The following is a 15,320-nucleotide window of genomic DNA, read 5'->3' as shown; positions in this document are numbered from 1 at the left end:
CCTGCCTATTCTGTGATAATTCTGACTACAAGCTTCGGGAAGGCAGTGCATGAGAGTGTCTAGGAGATGCCTAGGTAAAGAAGCTCGGGCCAAACAATTGGTATGAACAGCAGCCCATGGTTATTTTGGGCCTGGTGTAGGTTTTTAAAAACTTGTTATTGTTGATGTAGATTTTATCCCATTTGTATTGGCTGTACATATACACACCCCTGCATTCTGATTATTAAGCATGGGACTTTGTAAATACTCATTGCACTCTGACATAACATTATTTCCAAGTCTGAAAACATAACTATTCGAGCACTGTGATATAAACACATTCATTCTCAGACAACGGTTTTCAAAACCGTAGATCAAGTGCTAATACTGGAAACAGAAAAAATCCACTTTACATTGCAAAGAGAAAAAGAAATCCACTTCACACTGTAATCAATTTGCTTGCCATACTCTCTTCTTGAGATGGGGATTATGCAATTAGTGGTAACAGAAATGTTGGGCATGCTATGAAGGAAGGGCCCCACAGGCTGCGATTCACAAATTCTTGTTCAAAAGTAGATGCCCCGGTTCCATCATTAGAAATTGTGACTTATCAGGTCTGAGATGAAGTTCAAGAATCTTTTTTTTTTAAACTTCAGAAATGATTACCATCTATTTAAGAAACAGATCCAATTTTGTTTATTTTTAATCTTTTAGAGACAGGATCTCACTATGTTGCCCAGGCTGGATTCAAACTCCTGGACTCAAGCAATCCTCCCGCCTCAGGTTTCTGAGTTAGCTGGGATTGTAGGTGTGTGCCACTGCACCTGGTTGTTCAAGAATCTTTATTGCTAAGTTTTAATAAGTACCCCAGGTGTTACTAATTCTGTGCCCTTTGAGCCATTCTCTGAAACAATCAATTTCTAACATGTCTAATCAGGCATTTATTTTCTTTCAGGATTTAACACGAAGCAAAAGTGACCCGGAATCTTTTCTCCTTTTATTGCCAAAATACAAAGAAAAGAGTCCTTAGCTCTCAGAAAAAGATTACACCTAATAGTGAAAATAAGAAAATGTGGGAGTTTGAGGAAAAGTATCATCAGCTGTCAAATGTCATGAATGCACAGTCTTGGTCAATGGGCCACATGACCTAAAACTCATTATCTTTCCCAAAGCCACCACTATCAATACATGCACCAAATGCATCGACACAATAGTTTTCTACCTTGTCCTGTCAATGAAGTTATTGAAACTAAATTGCCAACTCATTTCCATTCTTCTGTTCAATTTATCACCCGTTTTGAGAGCTATACCACAATCAATTCTATTACACACTTTCCTGCAACTCCTCACTTGATAATGAAGTAATCAAAAGAATCAGGGTTTTACCTATAAATATTATTTCACTTGATACGTTAGATGAATTTCAGGATCCTTGCATGCAGTGTGCCCTTAATAAGTAATTGCCAAACGAATGAACAAAAGATTGGGCTGAATCACATTACTGTATATATTCACAAAGTAATAGATCAAATCATGTTTTTAGTACAGCCAGTCATGAGTTGATTCTTAAACCCATGGTGATCATTTTAGAAAAGGGAAGACAATTTTTTTAATTTGGTGAGAACAATTATACTTTAATGTACGTTTTTTAACTTTCATTTTGAAATAATGTTATAATAAATCACAAAAGCTACAAAAATGATTCAAAGAGCTCTCTTACCATCTTCTGAGGGTAAGTTGCAGATGTGATGCCCCTTTACCACTGCATGTTTCAGTTTGTCCTTCCTAAAAACAGGAACACTCTACTACATACCTTGAGTACAACATTAGGAAAATAACAATGATCCAATTTAATCCATCGAATCCACAGAATCCACTGATTGTGCCACAAAAGTCATTTATAGATTTTGGATCCCATTCAAGATCACATGCTGCATTTAGTTGTCTCATCTCTTTAGCATCCTTCCATCTGGAACAATCTTTACTATCATAATCTTGACATTTTTAAAGAATACAGGCCAGTTACTTGATTTTTCTTTCAGTTTGCATTTGTCTGATGTTTTATCCTGACTTACATATTTATGCATAAGAAGTGACACTACATTCTCAGCATATCATATCAGGATGCAGCACAAGGCTGATTTGTCCCATCACTGGTTTTCATTTATGTAAAATTTTACCAGTTGATTAAGATGATATCTCCCAAGTATTACAGCTGCATGTTAATAAGTATGCTGTACTATTAATAATTAATGTTGTATTAATGAACATTTTTAGAGATATACTTTGAGACTATGTAAATATCCTGTTCCTCATCAAACTTTTACCCACCAATTTTAGCATTTATTGATGATTCTGGCCTGAATCAATTATTAAGATGGTCGTTGCCAAATGGTGGTTTTCTAATTCTATCTTTTCTTCTTCATTTATTAGTCGCATTCTACTATAGAGTTCCCTTCTCTGTTTCTATCAGCACAGACTCATGGACTCTTATTTTACTCAAAGGGTTAAATTTGTCATTAACTATTTTACTCCTTAAGTTGTTCAAGATTTGGCTAACAGGAACCCCTTCAAGCTGACTTCTGTATTCTTTTGACATGTCTCCATAATTCTTTGAGTACTTTCTCATTTCCTTGCACAACAAATTATTCTAGTTTCATCCACTATACCAAGGAACCGTGGTTCCTTTCAGTGGAGGATGGTATTAAGAAACCAAAGTCTGAGTGTCAGGTGTATTCATTGCTACTGGGGTGCCATTGCTTTTAGGCCTTCTCAGTGGTGATAGGAAATATATCACCATATACACACACATATATACACATATTTTTCTGTCTATCTATCTATAATCTCTTTGGATCCAAAATCATTTTACACCTTCATCTCTAACTTCAAGCCACATAACTAGATCTCTTGACTTTCTATAGTGGTAATTCCCTTCTCCAGCAGTGAGATGACTGGCTCCAATTTTCTTAATGTATTTACTTCTTTGCTCTATTCCCTAGCACGTAAACCAATCTCTTGGCCATGCCAGCAAAAAATGTGTCCTGTCTCTATTACATACATATATATAAAATACCCCCCACATATATACACATATATATGAAATCAGATATTTTATGTATAAGAAACCATACTACATAGATATATCAGGAATCCCATATAATACACAAAATGTGTCAATATGAAAATACATATCTAATTCCTATAAATATCTGATTTCACATATATTTTTTAAAGAGAAGTACATAGTAAGGCTTTCTTCTGATGAGCCTGGAGCTTTCTGTTCATACTTCCACAGTGTTATTCCTTCATGCTCTACTTAGCCCTCAAGGAGCTGCTGGCCTCAGAAATGCAGAGCTCCCACTGGGTGTGGTGGCTCAAGTCTGTAATCCCAGCACTTTGGGTGGCCAAGGCGGGTGGATCACCTGAGATCAGGAATTTGAGACCAGCTTGGCCAACATGGTGAAACCCCATCCCTACCGAAAACACAAAAAATTAGCTGGCAGGCACCTGTAATCCCAGCTACTTGGGAGGCTGAGGCAGGAGAATTGCTTGAACCTGGGAGGCGGAGGTTGCAGTGAGCCAAGATTGCAACACCACACTCCAGCCTGGGCAACAAGAGCGAAACTACATCTCAAAAAAAAAAAAAAAAAAAAAAAAAAAAGCAGAGATCCTCAAAGCGGAAGTTTACCTAGTCACTACGTTTCGCTCCATGCATGGCCTATTCTTTAACTGTGACAAACGGCCACAGCCAGCTCCACAACTGGCTTGAGCGAAGTATTGAGCCTGAGGAAGGAAAGATTTTCTATTTCAGCTTTAATAAATAACTAGGATATCTGTTACAATTCTATTTTCCTCACTAGGCTGGGTATGGCTTCTCTTGGTTGTAGGTTCCCTGCCTCCCACACCCCCCGCCCCCCGCTTTCTGTAGCTCTTGTGGACTAAGCCTACCATAATACCATAACACACATGTCTGCTTGTGTGTTATCCCATTCGACGCGAAGGCTTCAGGGCAGAGACTGCTTCCTTTATTATACATTTCTAATGTTAGAAGAGGGTCTAACACAGAGCAGGTGCTATTTGTCTATTGAAGGAAAGAATGAATACATCCATTAATCAATGTAGAATGGCGGGAAAAGACACAATTTGGGAAGGAGACTTTACTGTTTAACTTCTGGACCCATGTGAATGAGGAGTCCAAGTCATCCATCGTTAAAGGCATTTAGGTATTTTATTTCAAGTATTTTTCCCCTTTTCTGGTGACATACTACAATTCAGGACTAAATCTCAAATTTATTCTTGATACCGATAGCATTGATATTGCACACAAATCCTATGGTTACCGTCCAGCACTAATGATCTTGTCCTATTTCCACCTGCAGCTTCCTGAATCTAACTACACATCGCATTTCAAAACTCCCACGTTAAAGAAAGGCATCTGTTCAAGTTACTTTCTCATTTTCTGTCTTCGACTTTTTTCTGCTTCCCCCAAGAATAGCTGAGAGTTAATTTTCTCGAAAGTTCTTTTGTAGTGTTCCAGATAGGAATCATCTTGTAATACTCCAAATGCAGCGTGTGGTGTGCATGTTGAATACATAAAAATGACGAGGTTAGGAACAATATCGCTGACGATCGCGGTGTCCCGTTTTAATTTAGAGGGCGCCAGCAACACGTCAGCGAGGGAGATTCAGAAGCCGCCGGGCACCTCACCCCGGGCCGGGAATCCCTAAGAGAACCTTGACGCAGCTGAAGTTTCCGGACCGGGCCAGTTTGGAATTGACGAAAGGAGCCTCCGCCCGGTCGAGCCAGTCTCTCCGTTTTCTCGGCGGCTTCTTGAGGATGAGGAATTTCTAGGTTTTCTCCTCCTCGGGCAAATCACGGTCTGCGCCTTCCGCGGCTCTGGGAACAGGTGAGCCGTGCGGCGGCGCCCTCGGGACGCGCTCAGGTGCAGGTCCCCGCCCGCCGGCCCCTCCCTGCAGCACGCGGTCCGGGCCCAGGTGCCGGCGCCCAGGTGCGCGGGGCACGGGGCTGCAGCTCCGCTCGGCATCCGACAGCGGGCGCCGCTGCAGCAGCTCGCGGGCCGCGGAGCTGAACGGCTTCGCGAGTTGGGGCAGCTCCTCGCGCTCGGCCCTGCTCGGCGGCGAGAGCTCCGCCTGGGCGCCGCGTTCCTACAGCCGCGGGAGCCGCCAGACGCCGCGGGAGCCGCCAGACGCCGAGGGAACGGACCAACCTCCGCGCACCCTTGCCGACCCGGGCGGGCAGAGGCGGGCAAGCGGCGAACGCCCGGGAGCGCGGAGAGCCAGGCCAGCCCGGAGCGCGCCGGGGACACCCCGTGCGCCCCGCGTCCTGGCACCATGCGACCCGCTGCGCGTCCTCGCGGGCCCGGGGCTTCGCTCTCCGCTCTCTGAGCCCCTGCGCTCGCCACCACGGAAACTCGGAAAGAGGAGGCGAGGCTGTGGGGAGCGGCGCGGAGACGGACTAGACGTCCCCTCCGCCCCCAAGAGGCTGTCGGTCTCCGGTTCCCTGGGCTTCTCCAGCTTTATCATGAACCTGGCGCAAGGTTGGCTTTAGGAGAAATTCAGGAGCCGCAGGGAGAGTCAAGGCAATTCTTTGGTTGCTAAGGTAATTGTAGTTGTGACAAAAAATGGGCAAGAAACAAATGGGAGAAAACATGATTTAAAACAGTATCCTCCCTCCCCACCCCATTAATATGTGTTGATTTCATCTCCTGGGTGTGGGTGCTTGTCCATTTCAGATGCGTGACAGGTGCCCGTGTGTGTGTGTCTGCAGTTTGGGACTGTGGAAGCACGAGCTTACATAAGTGGTTAGGCAAGCTGGCGTGTGGACTTGTGTGGGATGGGTGCAGGTCTGCATATAAATCATGTTCCTGGGTTTCTGGGTGTGAAGCGCACACCGACGGGGACGAGAGCGCAGAGGATGGCGCTTTTAGGTACTTCCAGTCTTCCGATGTTGTGATCGCAGGTAGGGCAGCTTTGCCTCTAATCAGGCGTTCATTAACTTTTTCTCTGAACAAGCTCACCCATTTGTGGTTTGGAAGAAAAGAAAGCGAGTCTCCGCGGTGAGGTGTGGAGGGCAGGGGCGGATGGGGAGGTTTGTTGTTTGGGAACTGCGCTAGCGAAGGAAGCGGTGGCTATTCGCTTGGAGAGGATGACAAATGAACTGGTTGCGTGAGGAGTGAAGAGACCGTGTTTACAGTCACCGGCAGGCTGCGTAAAAAAGTGGCCCAGTGAGACAGGGAAAGTGACCCAGAAAATTTAATTTTGTTCAGAATGAAAGCTGCTGTATTTCATTTTTTTTTCTTAATTTGACGGAGTAGGAACGTTATTTTCCTTCTCTCTCGTTGAGACCAGTGGCATTTCTATGTTACAAACTCAAGATATTTGGGGTCTCGTCGGCTTGGAATTACCAATGCTTGGGAGGTGAGTTCTGATCAATGCCTTTAACAACCCCAAAGAAAAACGCAAAAATAATCAAGATTAGGTAAAACCTACCACTAGACCCTTTTCTCTCCAGAGAGGGTGAGAGATGGAAGAACTGGGCTTGTAAGTATCAAAATGGAGTTAGAGAATGAGCTACAAGTTTGTGTGTGTATGGTCTGTCAAAAAGTGTAAGACTTAAAGGGAACTGTTAGGTTTAGTTAAATGTGTTGACGACACGGCTCTTACATATCAATTTTCATAGGCAAATAGGTAATTACATGGAGTGGGAACTGGGACTATGGTGGGAAACTTTCTGTAAGATGCATATTCTTTATTCTTAATTTGTTACTTTTTCAATGGGTGGGACTCCTCTGAAGGAAAGTAGAGGGCTGAGGGACATTTGGTGAGACTCTTGAGAGAGAAACCTTTGCAAGCCAAATCCTGCATGCTATAGATGATAAATTCTAAGTTCTTTGATACTGTACCACTGTTAAGCTAAATTGTCCTGTAAATATGATCTCATGCACCGTAAACTATATATATGTAGAGAGAGTCTATTCCCAATAACTCTTCCTTTCCTGAAAGAGTCTGCAAGTTCTATAAATGTCAGCTGTTGGGAGGTATTGTGATGAAGGAGAGAGGCCACCAGTGTTTCCTTTTATACATTCTGACAGATCTTAACTTTACTTCTGATTTTCTTTAAGGAATTTCAGTTAACATTCACTGAATTTCTATTGCTGAGAGTTTCAGTAAAACAAGACTAGATTTTCTTTGAAGCAATAAATTCATCTTATCAAGTGAAACATTATGACAATGCGTTTGTGGCAGAAATGTTTATTTAAATGAGTCCATTTTAATTATTTATTTATTTTTGACTTGCAGAATAAGATCTCCAACATAGATGTTTTTGGAGTAGACGTTTCTTGAGAAAGAAAAATAAATTTAGGGTTACTGTGGGCAGTTAAATTTGCCAGTGATTTTGGATGTCTCATTGTCTACAGGGACATAATTTTATGTGAAAGTAGAATCATTCCATTTCTTATGTCTCTCGTCTTCTCCCATGCATTTTACCCCCTGAACTCCTAAGACTTTGCCAGGAATTACCGAACATTCTGTTTTGTGCCAGGGGTTAAATATCAGGGGGATGGAATAAGGAGCTGTGTGTCACATAAACATTTTTCAAAAGGATGCTCTCAGAGATCTCAATACTGGGATTAATTTTTCCTTTAGCTTCTCAGTTAGCTTGTCTTAATTCATATTGCTCTGAACCTAGGAATGCATTTAACCTCTTCATTTTCAGTTTCCAGCTGGAAGGAATATATTTACCAAATTTCATCTTCTTTGTAACATATGGCATGATATAAATAATTACTATACACACACTATCCTGCTGTAAGGAAAGAAATAGAATTACAAAATAAACTTTCGTGTTAAGTGATATGGATATAATATTTCAAAAAACAATTTTAACTTTTCCCCTGTTTCCAAAAGTAATATTTAGCTGTTGAAACAGTTCAGGAAAATACGAAGAAAAAAATAAAGGTTATCCATAATCAGCTATGGAGAGGGAGCCACTATTAACATATTTTTAACTGTATATTCTTCCAAATATTATTCTAGTCAATTATTTCTACCCAGTCCCCCTCCCCCACAAATTTTTATAAATATAAAATATAGCTTGGAAATATAACTTGGAAATATGTTAAAGGCTTGGGAAATTACTGCTTGTTTACAGAATGATTTTGATCAGATATTAGTTTTTACTGGTGGTCCTTATTTTCAAAGAGAGTAGGTTCTTTTTCTGCTCTTTGAAAACCAGTGTTTGCACTTTGGGCTGGTAATGCTTGGGGCTTCCTTTTGGATTTAGGGATTAAAGCAGCAGAAAAGAAGTAGAAAGGTCATTGGCCATTGTGGGTGGGAGACCTGAGTTCTGGTTGCAGTTACTCCACCAACTTCTCCTGTGGCCTCTGGGCCTCTGTTTCCCTAAAGGACAAAAGGTACTTTTAGATTTAACTAATTAAGCTAATGACGTATTTGTTGCTTTGACATGAGAATGATCTTTGAAGAGGGCTTATTCAAACACAGAAACACCTGGGGGTCATCCCCAGAGTCTCTGATTGATTCTGTCTGAGATGGGGCCTGAGAATATACATATCTAACAAGTCCCTGGATGATGCTAACTCTGCTGGTTTGGTGACAGTGAAAACTAGAGGGTAAGTGTACTAGGGTTCTCTTAGAAGGACAGAACTAATAGGATATATATATGTACATATATATCATATATACATATATGCTATATATATGCTATACATATATACATATCTACATATATGTATATATGTAGATATATCATATCTATAAAGGGGAGTTTATTAAGTATTAACTTACATGGTCACAAGGTCCCACAATAGGCTGTCTGTAAGCTGAGGAGCAAGGAGAGCCAGTCCGACCCTCAAAATTGAAGAAATTGGAGTCAGATGTTTGAGGGCAGGAGGCATCCAGCATGGGAGAAAGATGTAGGCTGGGAGGCTAGGCTCATCTCTCCTTTTCACGTTTTTCTGCCTGCTTTATATTCTCTGGAAGCTGATTAGATTGTGCCCACCAGATTACGGGTGGATCTGCCTTCTGCAGCCCACTGACACAAATGTTTAATCTCTTTTGGGCAACACCCACACAGACACACCCAGGATCAATACTCTGTCTCCCTCAATGCAATCAAGTTGACAGTATTAACCATCAAAAGCCCACCCCTTGTCAACTTGAACCCATACACATCTCCTGAGATCATACATAATCTTCAAATAAAGACAATAATGAGGTCAAAATTGTGCATAACATAATACAACTATCCTTCGTACAACCAGAAATGCACCAATCCCCAATGCAAATACTATTACATAAAGTTAACAATACTTACATGCTGATGTGAAGTCAATAAATCTTATGTCACATGATAAAGGAAAAGGAAATGAAGATATTTTCTTAGTATGAGTGTATACATACACAAACATGTTTTTAACAAAAGAAGGAGGAAATACCCTCGACAATTACAGTCTGTTTCTGCAGCTGGTCACATGGTCATAGCTGGTATTGATGACTACCTTCTTCTACCCATTTAGTATTCCTTTTGCCTACAGCAAGCACTTCAGCAGGTTCTTTTCCCTGGTGGAATGACCCAAACCTTTATTCCTGAAGGGTCTGGACCATTTGTAGTCCCGCCTGGATTGGGCTGTTGTAGTTTCCCGTTGACCTTAATCACAGGGCATGGTAATACTGAGAGATGCCCTAATGGATTTCCTGTGTTCCATATGTAGTCTTCCTTACCTCTGCTGTGGAGTTTTTAGACTGATTTCCTCTTGATAGTCTGGGTCAATCATGCCAGCCAACACAGTAATTTTCTTCTTAGCCTGTTGACTTAAAGGTAGGAGGATCCCAAACTGTCCAGGTGGCAATCTTAACTTCCAGTTTAATGGAATCGTTGTTGTGTTTTCTGGTGGCAGCGTTCCTCCCTCTGGAACTAAGACCTCTAGGCCAGCAGAAGGTAATGTCGAGGGAATAGGAAGCAAAAATTTTGCTAGTGGATCAGTAGGGGTGATGGTGAGTGGTGCCACTTCCACTTCCGCCCCTTGATTCCTGGACCTGTGAGTCCTGGCTATAGGAGAAATAGTACCATATATTGGATGCTGATTCAGAGCATACACGGCCCTCTGGAGAACTCTGCCCCAGCCCTGCAAAGTACTGTCACCTAGTTGGCATTGTAATTGTGACTTCAATAGGCCATTCCACCGTTTTATCAATATAACTGCTTCAGGATGATGGGGAGCATGGTAAGACCAGTGAATTCCATGAGCATGAGCCCACTGCCACACTTCTTTGGCCATAAAGTGAGTGCCTTGGTCAGAGCCAATGCTGCATGGAATACCACGATGGTGGATAAGGCGTTCCGTGAGTCCACAGATGGTAGTCTTGGCAGAAGCATTGTGTGCAGGATAGGCAAACCCATATCCGGAGTAAATGTGTGTTCCAGTGAGGACAAACCTCTGCCCTTTCCATGATGGAAGAGGTCCAATATAATCAACCTGCCACCAGGTAGCTGGCTGATCACCCTGAGGAATGGTGCCACATCGAGGGGTCAGTGTCGGTCTCTGCTGCGGTCAATTTGGGCACTCAGCAGTGATCGTAGCCAGGTCAGCCTTGGTGAGTGGAAGCCCGTGTTGCTGAGCCCATGCGTAACCTCCATCCCTGCCACAGTGGCCAGTTTGTTCATGGGCCCATTGGGTGGTGACAGGGGTGGCTGGGGAAAGAGGCTGAGTGGTGTCCACAGAACAGGTCATCCTATTCACCTGATTATTAAACTCCTCCTCCGCTGAGGTCACCTGTTGGTGAGCACTTGTATGGGATACAAATAGCTTCACAGTTTTTGACCACTCAGAAAGGTCCATCCACACACCTCTTTCCCAAATTTCTTTGTCACTAATTTTCCAATCATGCTTCTTCCAAGTCCCTGACCATCCAGCCAAGCCATTGGCTACAGCCCATGAATTGGTGTATAATCGCATATTGGGCCATTTCTCCTTCCATGCAAAGTGCACAACCAGGTGCACTGCTTGAAGTTCTGCCCACCGGGAAGATTTCCCTTCACCTCTTTCAGGGATGTCGTAGAAAGGGGCTGCAGTGCTGCAGCTGTCCACTTTTGGGTGGTGCCTGTATATCATGCAGAACCATCTGTGAACAGGCCCTAGTCTTCTCCTCCTCTGTCAACTGGGCATAGGGAACTCCCCATGAGGCCATGGGTGCAGGATGGGGGACAGAAGGCAGGGTGGCAGGAGTGGAGACCATGGGTATTTGAGCCACTTCCTCATGTAACTTACTTGTGCCTTCAAGACTTGCCTGAGCCAGATCACGTATATACCACTTCCATTTGATGATGGGATGCTGCTGTGCACGACCCACTTTATGGCTAGATGGGTCAGAAAGCACCCAGTTCATGATAGAAAGTTCAGGTTGCATGGTGACTTGATGACCCACAGTCAAACGTTCAGTTTCCACCAAAGCCCAGTAATAGGCCAAGAGCTGTCTCTCAAAAGGAGAGTAGTTATCTGCAGAAGATGGCAGGGCCTTGCCGCAAAGTCCTAGAGGACTCCACTGTGATTCGCCTATGGGGGCCTGCCAAAGTCTCCAAACAGCATCCCTATCTGCCACTGACAACTCCAGCACCATTGGATCTGCCGGATCATATGTCCCAGGTGGCATAGCAGCTTGCACAGCAGCCTGGACCTATTGCAGAACCTTCTCCTGTTCTGGACCCCACTCAAAACTGGCAGCCTTTCGGGTCACTCAATAAATGGGCCAGAGTAACACACCCCAATGAGGAATGTGTTGCCTCCAAAATCCAAATAGGCCCCCTAAGCGTTGTGCCTCTTTCTTGGTTGGAGGAAAGGCCAAATGCAGCAACTTATCCTTCACCTTAGAAGGAATATCTAAACAGGCCCCACTCCACTGGACCCCTAGAAATTTTACTGGGGTAGAAGTTCCCTGAATTTTAGTTGGATTTGTTTGTTATCCTCTGGCTTGCAAATGTCTCACCAATAAGTCCAGTGTATTTGCTACTACTTGTTCTCTGGATCCAATCAGCATAACGTCAGTGTAATGGACCAGAGTGATATCTTGTGGAAGCAAAAAGCGCTCAGGGTCTCTCTGAATAAGATTATAACACAAAGCCAGAGAGTTGATATACCCCTGAGGTAGGACAGTAAAGGTATATTGCTGGCCTTGCCAGCTGAAGGCAAATTGCTTCTAGTGGGCCTTATGGACAGGAATGGAGAAAAAGTCATTTGCCAAGTCAATGGCGCATACCAAGTACCAGGAGATGTGTTAATTTGCTCAAGCAATGAAACCACATGTGGTACCGCAGCTGCAATTGGAGTTACCACTTGGTTAAGCTTGTGATAATCCACTGTCATTCTCCAAGATGCATCTGTCTTCTGCACAGGCCAAATGGGAGAGTTAAATGGGAGTGTGGTGGGAATCACCATCCCTGTATCTTTCAAGTCCCTGATGGTGGCACTAATCTCTGCAGTCCCTCCAGGCACATGATACTGTTTTTGATATACTATTTTTCTGGGTAGAGGCATCTCTAACGGCTTCCATTTAGGCTTTTCCCCCATAATAGCCTACACCCTACTAGTCAGCCAATGTGGGGGTTCTGCTAGCTGCTGAGTATGCCTATGCCAATTATGCATTCTGGCACTGGGGAAATGACCACAGGATAAGTCCAGGGGCCCACTGGACACACTGTAAGTTGGACCTGAGCTAAAACTCCATTAATTATCTGACTTCCATAAGCCCCTAGCTTAACTGGAGGACCACAATGATGTTTTGGATCCCCTGGAATCAATGTCAGCTCAGAGTCAGTGTCCAGTAGTCCCCAAAATGTCTGATCATTTTCCTTTCCCCAGTGCAGTTACCCTGGTAAAAGGCCAGAGGTCTCCTTGGGGAAGGATGAGAGAAAGATCTACTGCATAAATTTTCGGTAATGTAGTGGGGTTCTTAAGGGGACCCAGCCTCCCGTTTGTCCAAAGGGTTCTGGGTCTATAAACTGGCTCAAGTCTGGAAATTGATTGAGGAGCCATGATTCTCTGTTTTTATAATTCAAATTAGTCTTTTGTCCATTCAACCTAGAAGTTTTCTGTTTGTATAATTGAAGTAGGAATGCAGTAGGCTTCCTATCAATTTCACTTTTAGGAACACCATGATTAATTAGCCAATGCCAGAGCTCTACATGAGTCAGACTATTCTGATTGCCACTTTGCCTCCACTGTCCATTATGGTAGCTATGCTCACCTTGCCTTTGATGGTTGAGTGCTGCCACTTGGCCCCTGCCACCTGGCCCCTGCCACCTCTGGATCCAATTATTCCCATTTTGTAGTTGAGTAACTGTGGTTTGCACTATTAGATCTGACATACAGAGAATGGCAATTACAGGGCTCTTCAAAGATGCAGGTGCTGCCCTCCCAAGTCTGTTTTGCAAGGCATTGGTCAAGGATATATCTTCTGGACCCTCCCGGCTGGGATGAGTAGGTCTAAAGGGACTAATCCACTCCACCACCCCTATCTCCCTAAGCCTTTGGATTCCTTCCTCTACATTAAGCCAAAGGAGATCAGGCATTTCCAGCTCACTCACAGTGGGCCGCCTTTAAGAGCTTGTGTCTTTTCGGCTCTTTCTCTAGGAGATAAGACTCTCACTTAGTGTAATCTTAGCAGATTTGCGGCTCAGTATCTGCTTCTGAAGCCGGGAGACAGAATCCCTGAGTTCATCATTTTCTTTCACCACTTTGTCCATTGAACTTAGGAGCAACCAACCAGCTTCACTGTGTTCCTTGGTTCTCCACATATGGTCAAATGTACTATGTACAGAGTCACTAAACTCCTTGCCTCTCACGAGCGATGAATCAGGAGTGTCAAAGGCATTTATTTTGCATAACTCTCTAAACAGTTTCTGCCAAGGACTATCAGTGTTTTCTATACTATTAGAAGTAGAGTCCTTAGCATTTTTGGGTCTAATCATATTAAGCAGCCAACTCCAGAAACCCCAAAACCAACGAAAGAACTCCATTTTTAATATTCTGTTCATCTAGAACCACTCCTGGTACCAAAATCTGTATTAGTCAGGGTTCTCTTAGAGGGATATAACTAATAAGACATATATGTCTTAGGGAGTTTATTAAGTATTAACTTACACAATCACAAGGTCCCACAATAGGCTATCTGTAAGCTGAGGAGCAAGGAGAGCCAGTCCAAGTCCCAAAACTGAAGAACTTGGAGTCAGATGTTTGAGGGCAGGAAGCATCCAGCATGGGAGAAAGATGTAGGCTGGGAGGCTAGGCTCGTCTCTCCTTTTCATGTTTTTCTGCCTGCTTTATATTCGGTGGAAGCTGATTAGATTGTGCCCACCAGATTAAGGGTGGATCTGCCTTCCCCAGCCCAGTGACTCACATATTTAATCTCTTTTGGGCAATACCCACACAGACACACCCAGGATCAATACTCTGTATCCCTCAATGCAATCAAGTTGACACTCAGTATTAACCATCACAGTAAGCTCCTTACAGGCCAAAAAGCCTGTTTGACTTTTCTTTGCATCCATCCATCCAGTGCCCCAAGATATACCTGCCAATAGGTGTTCAGTAAGCATTGGTTGAATCAATATTAGTTTTCTCTTATGGAGGAATATCTTTCTGGAGTAGTCAAAAGAATAATCCAGAATTTGGAAACATTAAGCCTGCAATAAGAGTTATAATCATTCATGGACCACACTACTTCAAACTGCAAAGAAAGCAAAAATGCTTATAAGTAGGCAATTAAATTGAACATTAAACCTAATGAGTTACATTAAATAACAACTAGGAATACCTGCTTGAGATGTTACAAACCACGAAGTCTACCAAATATTTCACCTCTCTCAGGTCTGGAAGAGGCCATTTATTTTCTACCACATACACATATTTCAAAAAATGGAAGTTTCACTATTAATTACCCCAATTACCAAGGCAGCAGATAAAGCAAGCAATCTCCCCGCTCCCCTCTCCTCATCCCCCATCCCTCCCACCAAGAAAAATGCTCATTAGAACTCTACCACCATTCTATAAGATAGGTCCCAATTTTATGAATGAAGAAATGTAAAACGTTAGAGAAAGAAATTAACCTGCATAAATCCACAAAGTGAAGTAGCAGCATCAGAAGTAAGATCCAGGCCTCCTGATACTAAAGGGTGTTGTTCTTTACCACTTCCCTCTGGTGACATTGAATGTGTATATTTGATAGCTAGGAGATTCTAGCTGGCTGAAATACCCCAGTTAGAACTTTTGATTATCCTTATGTGTCTACCTTTTATATAGAAAA

General features: G+C 43.1%; 1 protein-coding gene across 9 annotated transcripts in view; it reads left to right on the top strand.

The window, feature by feature from the left end:
* Positions 1-5,069: 5,069 nt before the first annotated feature.
* The window catches only part of RGS6 (regulator of G protein signaling 6), a 642,060-nt gene continuing 631,809 nt past the window's right edge, over positions 5,070-15,320 (top strand). For 3 of the 9 annotated variants that reach the window (XM_032134935.2, XM_058429367.1, XM_032134932.2), the window contains exon 1: positions 5,881-5,961. The gene's annotated coding sequence lies outside the window, so the exon portion shown is untranslated. Of the gene's footprint in view, positions 5,602-5,880; positions 5,962-6,185; positions 6,420-15,320 lie in introns of those variants that run through there. The other 6 variants (XM_032134937.2, XM_058429368.1, XM_032134934.2 and 3 more) reach the window with 3 other exon arrangements.

The sequence above is a fragment of the Hylobates moloch genome, unplaced genomic scaffold (assembly GCF_009828535.3).
Source record: "Hylobates moloch isolate HMO894 unplaced genomic scaffold, HMol_V3 SCAFFOLD_16, whole genome shotgun sequence".
Classification (NCBI taxonomy): Eukaryota; Metazoa; Chordata; class Mammalia; order Primates; family Hylobatidae; genus Hylobates; species Hylobates moloch.
This window is presented reverse-complemented; position numbering and strand designations above follow the sequence as displayed.